Source organism: Cavia porcellus, unplaced genomic scaffold, assembly GCF_034190915.1.
Source record: "Cavia porcellus strain 051 isolate PalLab524CR breed Dunkin Hartley unplaced genomic scaffold, mCavPor4.1 scaffold_16, whole genome shotgun sequence".
In the NCBI taxonomy this organism is placed as follows: domain Eukaryota; kingdom Metazoa; phylum Chordata; class Mammalia; order Rodentia; family Caviidae; genus Cavia; species Cavia porcellus.
In genome coordinates, this window is record NW_026947499.1 from 34,969,457 (window position 1) to 34,993,055 (window position 23,599).

Sequence of the window (23,599 nt, forward strand, 5' to 3'; positions counted from 1 at the left end):
GCTACTTAGTGAAACCCTTAGTGAAACCCTACTAATTCTAAAACTAAACACAGCTGGGGATGAAGTTTAGAGGCCCTGGGCTGGAGTGAGTATCAAACATATGGTTAAATGGTGGACAAAAGGAAGATGAGGAAGAAGGAACTTTCAGCTATGAGGCCAGCCACAGACCCAGGACAGTTTTCTCAGCCCTCTACACCCTAACCTCCTCAGATACATGTGAGAATCTTAAATATAATACTATGGTTCTTACCTATTCCACTGGTGAGGAACAAAAATTATGCACCAAGAAACTGGATGTTCAAGTTGCCTGACCTTGCTTCTTCACAAAGTTGGAATACTCTACCTGCCTAATGTTGATTCTATCTTTTTGGCATCTTGATCTGTTTGATACGTACATTGGGAAAAAGAGTCCTGTGTAGGGAAGACCTCCAGAGATGAGTTTCCATTTAAGAAATTACCATCAAACCAGACGTGGTGACACATGCCTGTAATCCCAGCTACCCAAAAGACTGAGACATAAGGATCCTAGGGCCAGCCTGGACAACTTAGCAAGACCCTGTCTCAAAATGAAAATTAAAGAGCCAGGGATGTGGCTCAGCAGTACAGTGTTTGCCTAAGCACTGCTGGAGGGAAAAAAAAAAAATCACTACCAGCCTCAGGTGATAAATGCCAATGCTAGTACAACCACTATGAGTAATCCATATCCCTTTTTGTGGTTATCTCCTCTGCAAGGTATCTTCAATGAAACAGAACACATGATTTCTTTCAGCTCTAAAATTTTAAGCTATACACAAAACATACGCATAGCAAAACTAATTCCAACTTGCATTTTGCTGAAATGTACTATATAAAACCATAAAATAAGTGTAGCCAAAAAGGCTTTGCTGTGTGGTTTCTCTTACACAGGTGGCTCCCTTCCCCATGTAGTCCTCACAGCTGACCTTTCTCATCTTTCTGAAAGTGGACCCATTCTAGCTGGCAGTTTGGCCCTACATGAGTCAACTCAAAACACAAATCTTTTACCAAGCCCACCAGTGAACTCAGCCTTGAGCTGAGAAGACTTAAGGTTTTTGAAATGCTAGCTGAGTGAACATACAGAGGGTGCTCCTGATTCTTAACTAAGCTCCTTCAATTATAATTTGAAACTCAGAAGAACTGAGGCAGGAATATATATATTTTTAGAAAGTACGATACTAAATTAATTCTATATACTAATTACTACCTTCAAAATTTCCATATATTACATAAAATCAAACTGCTGAAACACTGTTCTTAAAAGATCCTAAATTTTAAAACAAAACAAAAACCATAGTTATAAATTCCAGTTCTTAACTCATCTCTACTTTGGACGAAACATGCATTCATTCACCCTTGACACCCTCACTGTCAACCAGTAACTACCAAACGTTTGCTTTGAGCAGATGCCAGTTTGGAATATGTGTAGATGCTTCACACCAAAGTTTCCGATTAATTAGGATATGGTTTGTTAGCTTCAAAGTGGATGGCTGCAAGGAGTACTGGGAATTAACATAAGCAAGTGGCTCTTCAGTGAAGACAGAGAAACAAATATAAAAAGGCCAACGAGCTTCAAAGAGCATCCACAACACTCAAAATTCACCAAACTTGGTTTTTTTTTTTTTTCCTTTTCTTTTCTTTTTTTCTGGTACCAGGGATCGAACTCACGACTGTCTGTCTGCTTGCAGGGCAGGTGCTTATGCCACTGAGCTAAATCTCCAGCCCCCGAACTTGTTTTTTAAAACCTATTCCTAGGGACCAGGGATATAGCTCAGAGGTACAGTGTCCACCTAACAAGCACAAGGTCCTGAGTTCAATTCCTAGTGCATGCACATGCATGCACTCATGCACACACATACACACACACACAAGTAAATTAAAATTCTAAAATTTCACAAATACTTTTGGCAGTGTTCCAAAGATCATCCTGCCAAAGTAAAAAATGGGTGTATCTGGTCAGACTCTGGGACACTTTCTAACTGGTTCATTTCAAAGAGTAATAACCATATATTTGGGAAGACTATGAATGATTCCTGCAGGAAAATTCCTTTGCACCTTTTCTTCTTGGCCATGTGATAAGATGGACCATTTTAACATCACTTTGATTCTGAAAAGATAACCACAGCAAAGTCTAAGGACACGTGTAAGGAATGTCCAGCCCATAGGGGTCTACATATTTTGAAAAATAGTGGTGGTGAGTGGAATCTCATACTGAACATAAGACAAAAACAAACCCAGGTTATCATGAGAGGTCAGAACTAGAGTCTCTGGCCCTAGACCCAACTACAGCCTCCCCTTAACCAACTAAGAACTAGTTAACAATGAGGCTAAAGAGACCAGATGGTCCTCTGAAAGGTTGTAACTCCCACCTCCAGGCAGATTAGGTTGCTTCCCAAAACATCTCCTTGGCAGAGCCAGGTAAAACTCAAGGACCACATTTCAATCTCCTGCGACAGCTTTAGGGAGTAGTCATTTGCTTCTAGAAATCCTGAATTCTTATTCTATATCTATTCGCCACTGATCAAAATGAACAGTAGCCTCCAAAATCAGTTAAATATACACTTTTTTTTCTTTTTCAGTATTGAAGATCTAATCCAGGTCTCTGAGCATGTCAGTAAAGCACTATCAATATACTACACCTACAGGCTACTACATATATATATATATATATATATATATATATATATATATATATATATGCTCCAATACTTAAAAATTAAATAGTATAATTGAGATGCCAAATTCCAATCAATACAGGAGGCTGAGGCAGGGCGGCTGCTGTGAGTTCAAGGCCAGCCTGTGTTACACAGTGAATTAAAGACCAGCCTGAATTGCACAGCAAGACCCCAACTCAAAAAGACAGAAAATAGGTAAGTACAATTCCAATCAATAAAATCCTACTTAATTCTTTTTAATGTCCTGTTATTAGACAATAATTTTGTAAATTTGGCCTTATTTTCAACTGATGTTTATTAGGATTTGGTCTAAAGCTGCTACAGAGAACCTCCAAGGCAATCTTTCCAATAAAATTTAAAAAGCTGGCCAGAATGAAAACAGGAACTGTTCAGTGATGGTAAAATTTATACATGCACTAATTACAACCTACAGAATGCTTAATTCTGCCTCATCCACCAACAGCCTATACATGTTAAAATGTGTTTTTTGGGCTGGGGATTTAGCTCAGAGGCATAAGTGCCTGCCTTGCAAGCAGGCAATCGTGAGTTCGATCCCTGGTACTGATAAAAATGAAAAAAAGACCCCCCCCCCCAAAAAAAAAAGCCGTGTTTTTTATTCTCTTCCAACAGAACCCTTTCAGTACAGATAGCACTTGTTTAATAACCTACCTGCTTAGTGGCTGTTAAAGCAATCCACTGTTCTGATTTTCAGTGTGTACAGCTCTGTAGATCTTGTGTATAGAGCCTAAATATCTTGTTTCTGATACAGTATATCTTTTTATACAGTACTGTAATTTTTGCTGGCTGTACTATACAGTGTAATAGTTTTATGGTCTGTTATACATTATAGGTCTACATGTAAGAGTCATGCAAATAAAAGCAAAATCATCAAGCTGGAGTTTCCTTTTGACACTTTTTTTGTCCTGAATATTGTAATGTATCTACTATTTACAATTCCTCATTTAGCAATCAATTAATTTAATTACTTAGTTGACCTAGTCACAGGCATGGAACTCAATCATTAGATGAGGAATGTCTGCATTTAATCTAAGTTCAATTTCAGAAGATAGGAAATTTGGGGCTAACAATATAGCCTTGTATTATAAGTGCCTGCCTGGCAAATGCAAGGTTCTGAGTTTGATTCCTGAAAAGGAAGGAAGGAAGTGAGGGTGAGAGGGAAGGGAGGAAGGATGGAAGAGAAACAGAAAAAAGGAAAGTTAAATATTCAAGAATTTAAAAAAATGAAACAAAACAAAAGCACTCCACAATAAAATTCATTAAAAATAATACCTTACAGTTCTACAAAATTTTCCCATGGAAAAGTAATGTGACCAACTGTATCAGCTGTTCAAGAATCTGCTTAGGTGCTGCATCTCTCTTCACTGAGAGACTTAAAAATATGTGAACTGTGAGTCCCTATGTGTAAGGAAAGAACATCAGAAAAAGGAGAAAAATAGTAGGTCCAAATCTGGCTCTATCCATCCACAAGAAAGAGGGTCCTTTATGGCATCGGACCTTTTGCTTTGATAGTAAGGCACCATCCAGACCCTAACACAGGGTCTTCAATCTGGGCTCTGAAATACTGATCCCTCAGCTTCAGTGGTCACTGCAAGTTGTAAATAGCTTCCTGTTTACTTCAGAATGTGGGACAACCGTTTGCTTTTGACTTGAGTCAATATGACAGTTATTGGTGAAAGAGAAAATTATTCTCTCCCTGCACTAAGCAGGATAACAACCCTATTGTTGCCACCTTTCCCACCTACCTCACCTGGGGGTAAAGTAAGACTCACACAAATCCAAGAACTATACAAGGGGTTAAGGAGGAATAGCCCTAATATGGAAAAGGGAATGAAACAGAAAAGAATACAAACACATCATTCCAGTACAAGTTTCCTCCTATATCAAGCTCTACAGTATAGTGAGTCACATACCCATGCTCATGCTCCTCTACAGGATACAGGAACAGAGAAGCATCTTCACAGTGAGCCTGTACCACGGTAGTTCCTCTCCCATTATAGCAGCCTAGAATTCACTGGGATGAGACAATGGGCAAGGGACTCCCTGGGTAACTGGCTGGGACAGAAGCAAATAGTTTGGAAGGTAACACTTGTGCAAATTTTTGTGTGATGTGCATTTTTGAGGGAAAAAAAGATGATCAGATGCTCAAAGGGAGTCCAAAGTGGGAAGGGAGGGCTAAAATCTCCTAAAGATGAAGAATACTGGAGTTTGACATAGCCACCTGAAGATCTTGACAAGTTCACGAGGAAACCAGGTCCTATCTTCCCTGGAGCAAGAACATTTGTGTGAAAGAAGGAAAGAGGAGGTTCCTGTACGTGAATGTTATTTCTTAGATAGAGACTGACTTCTGAATAAAAACAGAGGTAGAGCCGAGAACAGCGAAGACAGAGAGAACCCCAGTTACTGGGTGTTCTCAAAGTACAAGAAAACAACAAAGGCTCAGGTGACTTTTGGTTTCTTTTATTCTTAACTTGATTCCTGGACAGATTTATAGAGGTCTAAAGAAATCAATTCATTTAATGAAAAGCATAAACTGGAGAAAAATATCTTTAAAAAATCAAGGAAAAGAAAAGATGATTAACACTTCTTGAGAGAGGGAGAGAGAGAGAGAGAGAACTCCCCCCATCATCTACAATGCTTAAAGAAGAGCAAGCTTGGCCCTGATCTCAATCAACCCCATTCAACATATACACACCTTAAAACATAGATAGGCTCCTTCAGAAATACCAACTATGTGTGAAAACAACCATGTCATAAATAAACTGATTTTCATCTTCAGGTAATCACACGCAACAACATACTATACACTCAAGGGAAAAGTCTGACCATAGCTAAATGTCTGGACAGGACATGCTGTGTGACCAGCAGGAGGAAGAGGAGGATAGGCAGACACACGCTAACACACAGGATCTCACTTATGATTCAGTTGGGCCTTAGTGAAATACTTCCAGGTGGTAGCAAATGCTGAGTTTGATGTGATTTCAAGAGTCTACCAATGAGCTCACACTGTTTGGAAAACTGCCTTTAGTTTTCCTTACACCTTGATATACACTTAAAAGTACAATACACAATAATACCACGCTTGGAGTAAGTATGGCTTTGCTGGTCAGAAGGCAAACAAAAAGGAAACAAAATACAAACTTCAGCAATAAATTTAGTAGGGACAATCAGCCAAACCAGAGTACTAACTAAATCACTTCCTAGAGAAGGAAAGAATTGTTCAGAAAGCTCAGTATCCTTCTGCCCCATACCATGTGATTTGTCCCCACCTCACTTATGGAACTCAAACAAGTGCCACTAGACAGAGCCATGAGCTCTGTCACAAAGACCAGGCAAGCTAAGGCCAGCTGGACAAAACTAATTCAATGCTTTTCTTTTTTTTTTTTTTTTAATACAAACAAAAAAATTCTACTGGAAAACCACCACATGTACGATTTTGTTTAGAGAGGTAGTATATATCCTTGTGGGCAAGTGTGTAGACTCCAGGAATATAACAATTAAATTATGGCTTAGCTACTTGCTATCTGATCTTGGGCAATTTACTTAAACCTCCTGATGCCTTGGTCTCATCATCTGTAAATAGCACCTCATCTTAGGGTTGTGTGAGTCTGAAACAAACTCATATCTACAAAGTTCCCACAAGAGGAGCTGACATACAAAAGTGCTGTGACTGCTGGCTGTGCTGTAACTCTGAAAGAGCCTATCTTTTAGGAATAATTATTCGGCATCTTTAGGCGATCATTACTTTATACTATATACAGCATCTTTCCTATATATGCCTAAAGTAATAAACACAGGGACACTTTTCAAAACCATATAATGTGAGGGAATGGCTGAAATGCACAGGCTGTAGTGAGAAGCCAACTGGAATCACTGGTATTTGATTATGAGACAGGTTTGGAGAAACATAAAAAATACTATGACAAAAATCAATTCTATGAGTTTACTACTTGTAGAAATACTCTGGAAACAATTACTTTCAAACTGTCCTAGTGAATCACAAATATTTCCAGTTTTCACTCTAGTTTTCCAGTTTTAAAAACAACCCAGTATTAATTTCAAACTTAAAACAACATAAGCAATATGATCAAAATATCCTAATCTAAAATGTCTGGGTTGAAATTTAAACCAATCTATAGATGAACAGAACATGAATGAACATGATGAACAGAACATTTTTATGAAAAAAAGATCCACATGCCTCCCACTCACAAGCAGCACCATATCCACTGGTATGGCCCCCGCCTGACTACTCTGCTGGTAAGGTGAGATTCCAGCATCAATCTCCACAAGATGGAATATACTTAAAACCATAAATTCAAATAAAGTATATAAAAACAACACAACTCAGTATGCAAGGAGCAAAAAATGTATAAATAATTTTAAGGTCTAAAATATCTTTTTTTCCCCTCAATGATACAAAGAACCACAACTAACCCAGACCATGGCCAGATCATCGCAAAAGTCAAAAGCATTTTCACTTGGCAATCTACCTTGTTGGAAGAACGCCACAAAAAGGAGTTTTTGTGGAAAGACAGGGAATATTCAATTGTCTGCTATCACTTGTTTGCACCTATCAGCTCTAGCATCTCAACTTGGTGACAGAGAATAAAAGAAATATATCACCACTGACAATGCTATATGTAACACTGGCCAACCAAATAACACATAGGGTACCAAAATGGGCAAGGGTACTTGGGAAGGTGAGCAACCCACTCCCTACTTAGCTAAACTCTTATAGTCACTACCTTGGAGGATACTTTGGGAAATGTGCAGCCGTGGATCTGAATATTGATCTTTTTTTTTTTGGTCTTTTTCGTTTTTATCGGTACCAGGGATCGAACTCACGACTGCCTGCTTGCAAGGCAGGCGCTTATGCCGCTGAGCTAAATCCCCAGCCCCCATGAACATTGATCTTGAACAGATAAATCCTAATTGGAAGTGAGAAAAAAGTATTTGCCAACTTTTAACAGGTTTCCTGTGAGTAAAATGTCTTCTTTCAAAAAGTTGTGATTTAGAGAGGTGACTTACAGAGGTAGAAACTCAGGCCTAGGTCTCTAGAACCTTCTCACAATGAAGCTATACCCAGTGTTATACCTCAGTAGTCATAGCCTTTAGGGACAACAGCTCTTCAGGGCCTACATAAACTTGTAAGCAAGAATACTGGGCAAAGGGCAATGCAAAGACTGTTTTCAATCCTGCTTCTGACAGACCCTAAAATGGGGACAACCCTTTGCCCTTCAGAGCCTTAGTTTTCTTCATGTGTAAAAGAGAAGCAATGAGATAAACACTAGGTAGCTGACGTTAGAATTCTGATGACTTCTTTGACTCATATGAGGTCTGAACACCTGGGAGATACAGCTACTCACAGTGACCGATAATTCAAGGTCCTAAATCTGTGCAGTTGTGAAAGACCTCAAACCATCAGTGTACCCTATGGAGCAGTAGTGGGTGGCCAGCAACCTTTTCAGAAGACCAGAGGTCTCATGGAACACTCTGCTGTCCACACAGAAGAAGGATCAGTCTTCAACAGCTCCACACCCTTGACCAGAGAAAGCATAGGTAAGCAGTAAGCACAAGAAAAAAATAATCCAAAAAGTGATAAAATTTAAAAGAATTACTCTCTCTAATACCTTCAAAAGCAACATTTTTAGGGGAGAAGATCAACCTCTTTAAGATTAAACACTCCATTCTAGATGGGTCCAGTCTAGTCCAGCTCAGTCCACTTCTGGCAATGCAAGAAAGCCAAGGAAAGAAGAGATAAAAGGACAAGAGAGAAAGAAGAGACAAGGGGGGAGAAAAAATTTATCCTATAAACAGTGACTCTATACAGATAAATTTAATTTACACCAGTGCACAACTACAGCACAATGGACAAAGATGAGGCTTTTTCATTAGTTGCTAGATGAACTAACCAGGCAGCCCAAAACCTCTGCACAGAGTACTTTTGTCAAGCAGAAGCTCCTATCTGCATGGGTCAACAATTTACTGATGAAAATGACAGAAAGGATATACTGCAGTAAAAGGTGAGGGGAGTAGTGGCAGGCACCCACAAAAGAACAAGCTAATGTGTACAGGTAATACAGGAATTTAGAGCAAGAAAACAGGGTAGAACCTAAAAGAAGGCATGAACAGAGAGAGCCACAGCAGAAAGAAAACTGGAGAACTGTGTGCCTTCTCTATACGAGATAGGAAACCAGAACTTGTGGAGACAGGCTGTCAGCTTTACCTTAAACACAGAAGTGGAAACAAGAGCACTGGAGAGGGTGAGAGCAGGAGGTGGCCACAGGGACATCCATTGTCAACTCAGGTTCTATGGCACTTCCTCCTCATCAGTCTCCTGGTCCCAAAAGCAAGAAGACTAGATAAAGACAGGCCTAGCACATTAAGTACCATAACCTGAGGTATAATGTACACTGAAAGACATACTGCCATTTAAAAATGTATATAACTCTACATGAAAGATCTTATCAAACTACCCTAGCATAGGAAAATGTTTTTAAATCAAGTCTTCCTGATTGGTGATAGTAGTGAGGACAGAATGAGGAAGCCCTCACACAAAAGGTGTCAGAAAGAGCGAGAAATGTCAAAACAATGTAAAGGCCTAGTGGTGCTGGTCAAACAGTTCCACCTTTGGGACTATAAAAAGAAAAAGGCCCCTGAAGATTAAAAAAAGAGAAAGAGCAATACACAAAACACACATGCACATGAAGAGAAAACATCACTATTTATTAGTGACTACCCCAGAAGGTTCTTTTTTATGTACTGTCTATATTAGTCAAAATGTTGACACAAAGCATTATTTTATCATAAAGAAGAAAAATTGCTATTAAAAGACATTCTCTACCGAAACATCCTGATTGTCCACAGCGACAAGATGACCTAGTATTTGGCTGCAGAGCTTTCTGTAAAATATTAGCTGAAGTTGTCATTGGACACTGAATATTAGGTAGAGCCAACTGATTATGCCTGTCAGATCACTCCTGGGTAGTAATTTAAATGAAATTCAGCATGATTATAACATCATTAAAAATTATCATACTTTGTTTTATTGTATTATACATAAGACCAGAAAATAGTCTGAATGAATGAAGCTCAGTCAATACTGCCAGACACCTACCCTAGTCTTTGCAGAGACGGATGGAAGGTAAAAAACAAACAAACAAACAAACAATTGCAATCAAGGCACAAAAAGCTGTCTGGTACTCTATACTGCTTTGGCAATCTCATGTATGGTTTTTCACAACAAAAATACAATTATCTCTGCTATCTGAACTCTGGCTCCAATTCAGGAAGCCAGAGATATCTCTTCGTCAGAGTCTATCTGGTACCTGAGAAAAAAGACTGGATCACAACTTTGCCTGAAAATGTTTAGTTCCCCAGTTCAGATGGTGAGGCAGTTATGATTGGAAAGTACCTGGAAAGCACAGACCCTTCTGACAACAGCACTATATGGCAGCTATCACACTGCCTAGCTGCCTCAAGTCTCAGCACTGTCTTTAAGACCATGGAGATTGAAAAAGCTGAGGTAATACATTTATCAACCAGGAAAACAATCTATTATGAATCTTCCAGGAGGAAGATACTATATGGTAGTGGTGGTCAAGTTCTCCCAAACTCAAGGTAAAAGACATAAGCTACAAGGAAACCAGATGTGTGCTATCAACAGATGGTACCACACTGACAGTACAATGGATCTCAAGAGGAAACCCAGAAGGCTGACAAAGGACTTGAAAGATCACTCTGGCCCTTGAAGGGCAGGCTACACAACAAAAATAACAGTCAACTGCCATTGTAGCTGCTCTGTATCACCAGCATGAATGAAAACATGGCAGAACACATGAAAAAGCCTGGATATCCCTCATTCTTGTAGTTTAAAAGACTATCTTTGATCTAAATGCTACAACAATGCCACAAGAACAGCAGCCATCTGCCCTGGCAAGAGGGTAACCGACAGATCTAAGATATTAATTAATTAAAGTGGACTCTTGAGATGTGAGGCAGGAGAAAGTCAGTTATTAATGCTGTTGACTAGTCTTAAAAGGTAAACACTCACTGTCTCAAAAGATTATCATCCACAACATTAACAAATAGAATGAAAGCTGCTCAGACCTCTCTAATCAAATCTTGAGGAATGCAAGAGTTAGAGCCTCTCAACCCCAGGCCATTCACTTTGATTCAGTGAGCCTACAGTGGCAGCAATAGCACACTGAGGCTGAGCCACACCCTGACAACCACAGTACCAGCTGTCAAACAGGGAGGAGCAGTATGGTTCTCCTATGTCCCTTGAAGCAGATATGCCAGGTTTGGGGGTTGGGGGTATATTCTCCAACCTCCTCCTGGCCTGTCTTTACCTCTGTGTCCCAAGCCTTGCCTCCCTGCGCCCAGTCAGGATACCTGCTGTGGCTGAGATTATACACCTCTCTTCATTCGCATAAGGCCACTGTGAATTCCTGCTTCCAACTTCAGAGACAGCACACAGGAAAATGCTCTGAAAACCACAAAATACTGAGGTGGCTTTAAGATCTCTTTCCAAAAATAAAGCACAGAAAAATCTCTAACATCATGCAAGACTCTGAAATTACTTGACTTTATAATGTATGAAAACAGATAGGTGCACAGCCCAATTGCAACAATTACAAATGTAACTACAAGACAATTTTAAAGTTCTCACTTCCTAGTATTAGCTATCTCCTGCCTCATTCCAGGAAGAATGTAAGGTGGCCTGTTTTCCAAAATTCATTACTTGACAGAAAAACGCAAAATATGTAAAGTAGCTCTGTATTGGCTGCATGAAGATTACATTCAGACATTTAACAAAGCAACAAAACATGTTATTTCAATATGTGACTTTTTTTACTTTAAAGATGGGAAAAATACAAGAAAAACAAAAAACAAGAGACAAGTAAACAACAATAACCAAAACTCAAAACAATAACAATATAGGCTTTCCAAATAAGGTAGTAGGAACTTAAACAGAAGTTATTTTCCATAGTTATCTTCAAGAGTTACTCAGATTACCAGACACAGACGTGCAAAACTGATTTTGTTCCAAGAACAGAATTAGTAGTACAATTAGTATAATCATTTTAGCTATCTTAAGCGTATACATACAAATTTATATCTTTTTTCTTTTCCCTTCCTTCTTTTCTCCTTTTCCGTATCCAAGCGAGTTATTTTTCCTCTTTCTTACCCTTTCACAGTTATGTTTTCAAGATTTTGAATCTTATTTACTCTTTTAATTTCTTGGACTAGGGAAACAATATGGTATTTACATAAGTGAGTTTGATTTATTTCACTTAAGAGTATGGTCCCAAGTCATATTCATTTACATATAAAAGCCTCAATCTGATCTTTCTTTATAGCTGAATAGTATTTCATTATCTAAAAATACCACATCTTTTTTATCCATTCTTCAGTTAATGGGCATTTGGGCTGTTTCCAAGATTTGGCTACTACAAATTGTGCTGCTATAAACATGGGTGCACATATATCACTATGGTATTATGGTCTCAGTTCTTCTGGGAATATGCCCAGAAGCGGGATAGCTAGGTCAAATGGGGTCCCCAATCCCAGCTTTTTGAGGAATCTCCACACTGATTTCCACAGTGGCTGCACCAGTCTACACTCTTACCAACAGTGCAGACAAGCTCCTTTTCCCCTCAGCTTCTCCAGTATTTATTTGTAAATGGTTGTTTTTCTTGATCCTGTCCATTCTTTCTGGAGTGAGATAGAATCTCAGTATTGTTTTAATTTGCATTTCTCTAATGTATTTATTTGCCACCTGTATTTCTTCAGAAAAGAGTCTCACCATATAGTTCAGGCTGGTCTTGAATTCACTATGTAGCCCAGGCTGGCCTTAAATTTGCAGTGAGTCTCCTGCCTTAACCTCCTGAGTGCTGGGATAAAGGGCGTACACCACAAATCTGGCCAATATACCACTGTTTAAAAGCAACAAACCAAAGTACCACACTCTTTTTATCTTTAAATATGTAATAATATAGATACATATACATACTAGTATGACTTTGAAAATTCCCACTGACAAGATATTTGTACTTCCTGATGAGAAAATGCTACTAGCATTCAGGTCATGTTTCTAATCAAGTGGCTGCTTACAGCATTCTATGTCTGTCTCACAACATTCAGGAAAGAGACTCACTCATATGTCCACAACCAAAAAGAAAGTGGAAGTTTTACACAGGGAAAATGTATATCACAGCAAGGACATCAAAGAAATTTAGCTTTAAAGAAATTAAAGCTAAGCCCAGGACAGTCCCATCTGATGGTATAAGCTATACAATGAGTGACAGTTATACATACATAACCAGTGACTTAGAGTTGACTGGTAGCAAGACATTCAAATTACAGCCTCATCATGAATGTGATAAAGGAAGGAGAACATGGGCCTCCGTATCTTTATGTGAGTACTGCACAACTACTTCTCCTAAAAAGAACAGCAGGGAAAATAGTAGCATTGTGGTCAAAGCTGACAGACATGACCTCAGCCAGTGAACCACAGCAACAACTACAATCATAAGTCATCCTGACAGTGTGTACCTTTGATAGTAAGTGATGAAAATATTTGATCTTGACAATCTTCCTTAGAAATACCTAGAGCTTAGTCTTAGAAGAAAAGCAGACAAATCCCAAAAGAAAGAAATCCTACAATATACCTGAATGGTATATCAAGGTCATTGAAACCAAAGGAAAGTTGTAAAAAACAGTCATAGTCAAAAGTCTAGAGGAACTTAAAAAAACAGAACTAAACAGAGTATGACAGGCTAGAGATAAGCTCAGTGCTAGAGTGCTTACCTAGCATGCACAGGGCCCCCAGTTCAATCCCCAGTACCTAAATAGACAGATGAATGGACGGATAGACAGATGGACAGACAGACAGACAGATGTAGTATGATAGTCCTGGATGGGCTCCTAAAATAGAAAGTACATGGAGGGAAAAATCAAGGAAATCAGATTAAAGCATAGACTTCAGCTAATTATCAGGTATTACTAATACTGGCTCAGTAACTGTGATAAATATGCTACAGTAAAAAGAAGAAAGCAGAATAGTAATGTGAGAGGGAAGGTGTGAGACCGTCTGCACTATTTTTCAATTTCTTTATATATCTAAAGGGTTCTAGGGGCTGGGAATTTAGCTCAGTGGCGTAAGCACCTGCCTGGCAAGCTCAAGGTTGTGAGTTTGATCCCTGGTACCTAAAATAAATAAATAAATAAACAAAAAAATTTTTACAAAGGGTTCTAAAATAATAAAATTTGGCTGGGTTTGGTGGTACACACCTATAATCCCAGCATTCAGGATGTTGAAGTAGGAGGATCACTGCAAGTTCAAGGCCAGCCTGGGCTACATAATGAGTTCAAAACAAGCCTAAAAACTACATAGAGACTGCCACCAAGGGAAAAAAAATAATTTTTTTTTTACTCCTATAAGAACTATGATAAAAGTATGATAAACATCAATAGGTATTAATTTTGACTAACAGAAACAGGTACCTGTTGTTCTTTTGTGTTCTGAAAATTTAAAAACCAGTAGGTTAAAAATCAAATCTCGACTTTCGGAAAACATGGCGGATAGATAGCAGCAGCTACGGAGGCTCTCTGAGATACCCCGCCTAAAATCCAGGAATGGTGCCGTACGAGGACTCCTAAGCAAGGGGAGATACACCCTGCCAACCCAGGAATGAACTAAGCTAAGAGAAACCAACTGGAAATCCAATCCTGTTGCTATAACAGGAACAGATAAAATCTCAGCGCGGAAGCTAGAACCCGTGCCACTGGAAGCTGTGATTTGAATTTCCTGCTGCTGCTGCTGGCCCAAATCTGCAGGGCAGGGAGAGAGACGCACGAAAGCTGAGAGCAGGAATCTGCGAATGGAGAACAGGACTAGCAGGGAGCCCTACATCCACTTGCAGTGAGTGAGCGGAACGGGGACCCTTTCATAGAGTAAGAGGCTCCAGCAAAGGACATACTGGGACCTGGCAAACTTGCCGGAAGAGGGCACTGCAGCCATTAGTCGCATATTCCCCTCTCAAGCGGGATTGGTGGGAAGTGCCTGGCCTGCGTGATGCAGCTGACTAACAGTAGGCTATCCCAAACCAGGTCCCAGCGCCTGGAGGTGCACCCTAGTGGTGAAGCCTTTGGTAGGTTGACCTGGAGGGGCAGGCCCAGAAGAGGCTGCCCAGTACACCGGAGTAGGCGGGAACACCTAGCCAGCGCAATTCAAACAAACTGTAACCGAAAAAGAGACAAAAATTGGTTGTATGGAAGTAACAAAAAGTATGGGAAGAGGAAGCAACAAGAAAGGGTCCTCAGTCCCCAATCCTGAGAACACTGATAAAGGAAAGGGAAACACAAAGGAAGACAGAAAACATGCAATATCAGACACAGCACCAATAGACATAAAGCGGTATCTCCAGAGCCTCACAGACGAATTTAAAAATGAAGTATTTAACAAAATAAAGCAAGATATAAGTAGAATAGTTAGAGAAATACTAAGCACCGCCCAAGAAAAAACAGATGGTAGAATGGAAGAACAGAAAAAAAGGGGAGAATTGTTTGATTGATGGAGAAAATAGAGAAAACATAGAATACGTGAAGCAAGTTCAAAGAGATTACCAGGAAACTAAAAACTCTATTGAAAGCTGGCATAACAGCTTGAAAGAAACTAAGGATAGATTACCTGAATTGGAGGGCAGATTTGTAATATGGGAACATGAAATGAAAAACTTCTTAAAAATAACAAAACAAACAGCAATAATACAAAGGATAGAAGATGATAAGAGGATCTGTAACTTAGGAATAAAGAACATAAAAGAAGAAGTAGGGACATAAACAAATGAACTACAAAAGCTATTCACAGAAATAACCCGAGAATTTCCCTAATTTAGCAAAAGGTAAAGATACTCAGATGTATGAGGCATACAGGACCCCAGCCACCTACAACCTAAACAGAGCTACACCCAGGCATATAATAATCAAAATTCCAGAAATCCAATATAAGAACAGAATATTAAAAGCCGTCAGAGACAAGAAACAGATCACTTACAAGGGAACACCCATCAGAATTACAGTAGACTTCTCGGCACAAACCATCAAATCACAAAGAGCATGAGGGGAAATAATTCAAGCTTTGAAAGATAACAACCTCCAGCCAAGATTGATATATCCTGCACAACTGTCCCTAGAAAGTGATGGAAAAACAAGGTACTTCCAGAATAAAGAGGAACTAGGGGAATTTGCAACCACCAATTCAACTCTACAGAGAATACTGAAGGATATTCTAAAAAAGGAAAATATCAAGACTTCAGAAACAGTGGCAGAGAGGCCACAATGAATGGAGCAGAAAGCAAAATGAAGAAGACAAACTGACAACAAACGACAGAAAAAGAGCTCAACAGAAATGAGGCAGAGAAGATTGGATGGTAGGAACAGCTATTTTGGAGAAAACAAGACATCATAATAGCTAGTGATGATTTAGTATCATCTTGCTTTGAAGTCCCATCAAGCCTTTATTCTTCTGTCTCCATCGGTCTTAACAGGTTGCATCTTATTGGGTTTTATTATGTGTGATAATATAAGCAAAAACTTATAGACAAGGAGATTATACAGAAACCATTGTTCATTTTCTGATAGTTGGTTCTAAATACTCTGTAATATTGTCATTCTCTTGAATGGTTTTACATTGTCTTGATATGTTTGGTGCTACAGTATACGAAGTTATACTCAAAGATTTCAAGGAGACACTATGGTAACTACTTTTATGTCAGGATTATCTTGTGGTGAAACACTATTTTGCTTAAATGGTTATGCTTTGACCTGTGCTGTTTTGTTGTTATGCCCTCTTTTATCTCAGTCTCCTTTTTTTTAATTATTTACTTTTTTATCTTTTTAATTAAGGGAAAAATTTTAAAAAGCAGGATATATTGTAGTAACCCACTTTGATTTCCTATTAACTTGATTTGAAACCCTGTATAGCCCTCACCATCTTGCTTTGACTGATTTTCCTCTATTCTGCTTTGCTTGATAGTACCAAGTTCGAAAGTATAGGCAACAACTGTGAAGACAATAAGATTCATTATGATGCCCATTCCGGTTGACTATTATCTTCTTTTAAAGTCCTATAATGTCTCCATTTGGTTTTATTGGTTTTATTCTTTACTGTTTTGTTCAATTTTATTATAACTGATGATATAGGCAATTCTTTTTAAGATAGCAAGAGGCAGTATGGCAACCATTGTTGATCACCTTGTATTTTGTTTTTACATTACCTATTATGTCCATCCTTTTGATTTGACTGACTCTGTTCTGTTATATCATATTTGGTTTTACTCTCTTAAAAAAAATAAGAACTGTGGGAGTAATAAAACCCAAAATGTGTAATAGTCATTGTACATTGTACAAAAGAAAGGAAAAGAAAGTGCTCTAAAGAATATAACTGCATATATATATTTAGGTGTATAAGATAGATAACCGTATTACTGAGTTTTGTTGGAAACTGTTTCCAGTCTCACTGTTTGAAAGTCCACTTTATATGCTTTAATTTTGTAACTTGAACACCTATTTCTAAGATAACAATATGTATTAACTAGTGATTTCCTATTGTTTATTTTTCTGAAATTCTGTATAACTTGTACCCTTTTTCTGTTTTTTTTTTTCTCCTTTTCTCCTAAAATAAAAAAAAAAAGTCAAATCTCTTTTATTTGGGCACAGTACTAGAAATTGAGCAATGCCTTGCATATCCCAGGTAAGTACTCTACCATTGAACCACATCCTCAGTGCTTTTTATTTTTGAGATAGGCAAGGTTTTTGCTAAGCTTTCCAGGCTGGCCTCAAACTTGTAGTACTCCAACTCCAGCCTCCAAATAACTGGGATTACAGATGTGTACCACAATGCCTGACTAAACTTTTCTTTGCTAACACAACGCGAAATAAGAGGCAAGATCACTTTTTAGAATCACATGTAAGAAAAATTATTATTATGCTACCTTCTTGCATTTAGGCAAACATGCATTTCTATAGAGAAAAGTGTATTTCCTTATGGGTCATGCAAAACCTGCTCAGATGAACACCTCAGCTGGAGCACCAAAGCCTGATCAGATCACATGAAATGTGTACTGGAAGAGGGTGTGCTTCTATGAGGCCTCAGCAGTAAAACCTTTCTTACAATGCAAAGTACTCCTGGGAAATGACTTACATACGGAAAATAAGGCATTATAAACTGGGCATGGTGGTGCATGCCTGTAATCTTTACACTTGGGAGGCCGAGGCAGGAGGATCACTACAAATTCAAGGCCAGCCTGAACCTTAGAGTGAAACCTTGCCTCAAAGATCAAACAAACAAACAAAAAGGCAGTGTGCATTTCCCTGTTATCTTACGAACAAAATGGTACAGCAGAAAAAATACAGGATTTAGAGTCAGTCATAAGAAGGTTTCAAGTAAAAGTCTGTTCTTTTGTAACATGTATAATTTGTATAATCTGAATAGGCAAGAAACTAGCACAGAAAAGTTTATTCCTTATGTAAAATAGATCTTGCACTCACTTTACAGAATTATTAAGCTTGTGAGATGACGTAAGACTGTTTGCAAAGAACCCAATAACAGAGTACCAGGTACAATGGGCAGGTCTTTGCACACTTTTCTTTTTTCTTTTTCTTTTTTTTTTTAATCAGTACCAGGGATCCAACTTACGACTGCCTGCTTGCAAGGCAGTCGCTTATGCTGCTGAGCTAAATCCCTAGCCCCTGCACACTTTTCTTAACATAAGTAGGAATAGTACCTACAGTAACTGTTATTTACATAACTGTGCTGAAATGTTATGCTACAAGCAAATACATGTATTTTAAATGTCAAAAATAGTACATGGCAATCAACACAAAAACCCTAAGTATTTTAGCAGGGTGACAGACGGACAGCAAATTACTATCTACAATAGTATAAGACCTTCCAAATTATAGCAAAAACATTTTGGAAAAGCCAGTCCTTAAAGTTATACTTTCAATTCATTTACATTAAGAATGTTAGGCACAGTACACTTTCCAGTTTTAGACACTGAACTTACTCCATGAACAATTCAGAAACTAGCAGAGGGTAAGTTTTAGTGTGAAGGATGTAATCAATATGGGTCACCATTACTATGGTACACTATTCAAGATAAGAATACCCCTTAGTGAATCTACATACCACAATTACATAGTAGATACCACCTGAACTTGTCTGAGGGGTCCCCAGGTGTGTGACTATGAAGAAACTAAGAGCTGATAAGATTCTAGAGATGGCACAATGTTGGAGACAAAATCTATAATCAGCTGGAGCTTCGGGGCCTTGCTTACCAGTCCAGAAATTGAACAGAGACCCACCCCACCCCCAACCCCAAAAGATCATGTCTTTAACAGGAGCATTCCTCAAGGTGTGACCTGCAAAAACAACTTCTTTGATCTTGGAAGGATCGAACTGATCTATAATGAACATGAAACTTATTCTGACTGAAGACAACAAACTCTATTCAACCATGTGTCATCCACAATGTCCCCTACACAGCTCAAAATTGTTAGACATGCCGAAAGAAAATGTGACCATACCCAGCAATTTTATATTTAAGCAAACTGAAGACTGCAAATAAAGCAGATGATGACATGACAGATAATGAAATTATCTTTCAAAAGAATGGTAGGAAAGAAGAAAAAGGAACAAAACAAAAAACAGGTAAGTTGAAAACAAGTAGCAAGATGATAGAACTAGCCATCATTAACATTAAATGTAAATAAAATACTCCAATTAATAGACTAAGGTGCCAGGGATATAGTTCGGCAGCACACCACCTGCCTGGCAAGTGCAAGATTCTTTCAATCACCGGTACCCTCACCCCCGCCAAAAAAAAAAAAAAAAAAAAAAGACTAAGATTGCCAGATAAATAAAAAACAAGATCTACCTATATGCTGTTTATAAGAGGCACAGAAACAAAGGGTGGGAAAGTATACTTTGTGAATACTAATAAGAAACAAAGAGGAGCTATAATATAAAAAAAATTAAGACTTCAAGACAGAGAATATTAATAAAGAGAAATCGGTAAAAGGTTCGTTTATCAGGGAAACTATCACAACCAGAAATACAGAGTCTAACCAAAAAATGTGTATATACTTCAGCAGTTCACCATACCAATACATGTCTGGAAGCTAATGATGACCACTCTTGAGCCACCTCTTGTAACTGTAGAGGCCACAGGTAATTTGTATTATCTCATGATGTCTCAATAAATTCATCATTAAAATATTTATGCAAGCTTTTTCTTTTCCCAATGTACACATTTTTTGGTGTATTCTGTATATATTCCCATTAAGAGACTCCAAACACACAAAACAAGCAAATTTTATCTAATTAAAAGAAAAAATGGATCAATCTATAATGCTTCTCTCTCAGTAACAGATTTTAAAAAAAGAGAGTCGGGACACATCACTTTATTCTGACATTTATGAAATGCCACATCCTATAGGAACTAAATCCACTATAGGATTTAGTCTCTTTAACCACACATAGAACATTCATCAAGAAATACAATACAAGGGCCAGGGATTTAACTCAGCACCATAAGCACCTGCCTGGTGAGCGTGAGGCCGAGAGTTCGATCCCTGGTACAAAAAAAAAAAAAAAAAGAAAGAAAGAAAGAAAAGAAAAAAGAAGAAAGAAAGAAAGAAGAAAGAAACAAAGAAAGAAAAGAAATACTATATGCTGGCCCATAAAGTAAGTCTCATTTTCAAACTATAAAAATAATAGAGAATGTTCTCTGAACATAATGGAATTAGAAATTGGTAATAAAATAGTATCTGCAAAATTTCAAAATATTTGAAAATTAAGTAATAGTTTAACACATTTCAGAGATCAAAGAAATCACAAGCTAAATATGAAAAATTTTTGAACTGATAACAAAATATATGGGATACAATTATAGAAATACTTAGGGGAAAGTTTTGTCTTGTTTTCTTTTAACCTTTACTGGTTTAATAAAAGACTGAAGAACAGACAAGGAAATGGAAGCTAACAAATCTCAGTCTAGATTGATAGGGGAAAACAAGCAAAAAAAAAAAAAAAGCACAGAAGAAAAAAAGCACAGGACATTGTACATTACTACAGATTTGCCATGTACTAGAAGGAAAAGAAGTATTAAGGACACCTGCCTGGCATGGTGGTATATGTCTGTCATTACAACACTTGGGAGGATAAGGTGAGAGGACTGCTGAGTTTGAGGTCACCATAAACTACACAACAAGATCTTTGCTCAAAAATAAATAGGGGGCTGAGGATTTAGTTCAGTGGCATAAGCACCTGCCTGGTAAGGGCGAGGTCATGAGTTCAATCCTCAGTACCTAAATAAAAATAGATCAGATAAAATGCTAACCAAAAAAACTACCTTTATGCCAAGTCAATTCAAGAATGAAAACAATGAATGATTAAAGTAGCACATTTAAATAGCTTAGTATCTATTACAGTAACTGAATCATAATTAAAAACCTCTCCACAAGTAAAATTCCAGACCCAAAGAGCTTCATCAGTGAATTTTATCAAACATTTAAGGAATAAATAATACTAATTTAGATTGAATCTTTCAGAAAGAGGAAGTCATTCTCATCTAATTTTATGAAGTACATTCTTGGTACCAAAACCAAACAAAAACATTACAAAAAAAAAAAAAGTAAACACTCGTACCTCTTAAAAATACAAGCATAAATCCTGAACCTTATTTCAATTCAACAATATATAAAAACAAAAAATATTCCACAATCAAGTGGCATTGCCCCAGGACTGCAAGGTCGGTTCAACATTTAGAAAGATACAATTCACCATATTAACATAAAGAATGAAGTAAAAAAAAAAAAAAAAAAGAATGAAGAAAACACAACAAATTCAGTAATAATTTATGAACAAAAGATTCAACAAAAGTAAAAGGGGACCTCCCCCCTTGATAAAGGTTATCAAAAAAGCCTATACCTAACATATTTTAAAATGAATGAATGCTTTCTTTTTTAAATTAAGAACACAACACTGCTTTTACAGGCAGAGCAATAGTCAGAAAACTGAATACAATGTATAAGCTAACTCAAGGTCATAAAATATATCACTAGTACAGAATCATCAATTACATTTCTCCATGTTAGCCATAAATAAGTCAAGTGATTCACAATCTACAAACTAAACAAATGGAACAAAAAACCCTTATATATTTACTATAAAATGAAATTAAAGAAACAATTGAGCTGGACTTCATTTATCAGAGCTGGGGCATACACATGGAATTCAAGCACTCCGGAGACTTAGACAGGAGGATTATGGTGAATTTGAAGCCAGCCTGAGCAACACATGGAATTCATAGTACATTCAAGGCCAGTGAAACTACACAGACTCCATTATTATCATATGAGCCAACAATTGTGCAAATGGTATTTATCCAAAGGTACTGAAAACATGTCCACATGAAAATCTACACAGGGTTACAGTAATTTTATTTATAATTGCCAAAATTTGGAAGCGGCCAAAATGTCTATCAGTAGCCAAATGGATAAATGTCATAAAAAGACAAACAGAAACCTTAAATGCATACTACTAAGGGAATAAAACTAATCAGGAAAGACTACATAACATGATTCCAAGAACATGATGTGTGGAAAAGGCAAAATTCTAACAACCGTAGTAAATCACTATCAAGGTTTGAAGGAGGAAAGAAGGAATTAACCAGAGGGTTTTTTTTTTTTAATGGCAGTGAAACTATTTTGCACGATATAATTATAATGGGCACAGAACATTATACATTTGTCCAAACTCAACTGATGTACCCTGCCAAGAGGAAAAACTAAGGTAAACTATGGAGTCTATATGATATGATATATGTCAAGTAAATTAATCAACTGTAATAAATTATACCACTCTGGTGGGAAGTGTTGACAAAGGGGATGTCTGTGTGTGCGTGTGAAGAGTATATAGACAATCACTGTACCTTCTTCACTTTACTGGAAAGCTAAAAGTGCTCTAAAAAATTAAAATCTTTAGCTAAGCACACTGGTGAATACCTATAATCCTAGCACCTGTAATCCCAGCATTCTGGAAGGCTGAGGCAAGAAGACTGGAAGTTTGAGCCCAGGCTAGGCAACTTAGTAAGACCCTGTCTCAAAAACATTTTAAAATTTGGCCAGGGATGTAGCTAAGTATGAAGGCCCTGGGTTCAATCCCTAGTACAATACACAAACCTATGATTTCCATCACAAGTTGTTGTTGGGTTTTGTTTTGTTTTATTTTTTGAGGCCAGGTCTCACCATATAGTTCAGACTGGTCTGTCTTGAACTCACTAATGTAGCTCAGGCAAAACTGAAGCAATCCTCCTTCCTCAGCCTCTCAAGTGCTAGGATTATAAGCACAGAACTTCAGTCCAACTGCTACTATAGGGGCGGGGGTAGAGGGGTAAGTAGGAAGCAAACTCCTGACTTGCACTTACCAGGCAGGTGCTTATACAGCTGAGCTAAATCCTCGGCCTTTTTTTTTTTTTTTTTTAAACTATTTTTTAATAGTACAAAAGTCACTCTTAGGTTGTAGGCTATAGGCCAAATGCAGATCATTGGCCATGAGCAAGTCTATGACCCTTGAGTCTAGAAATAGATCCTCCTTATCCAGTCAAGCACATTCCCAGTTTTTTTATCCAAGAGAAATGAAAATCTGTATGTATATAAAAATGTTCACAGACGCTTTATATTCATAATAGCTCCAAACTGGAAACCACTCTGATGTTTATCAATAGGACAATGGATAAGTAATTTGTGGCATACTAATGCAACAGAATACCACTTAGCAATTAAAAAAGAAAACCAACAACAGATTTGGGACACATGGA

The 23,599-nt window shown here is 37.8% G+C and overlaps 1 protein-coding gene across 2 annotated transcripts in view; it reads right to left on the reverse strand.

The window, feature by feature from the left end:
* Positions 1-23,599, reverse strand: part of Crebbp (CREB binding protein) — a 128,547-nt gene that overhangs the window by 72,086 nt on the left and 32,862 nt on the right. The gene's annotated exons all lie outside the window — the stretch shown is intronic.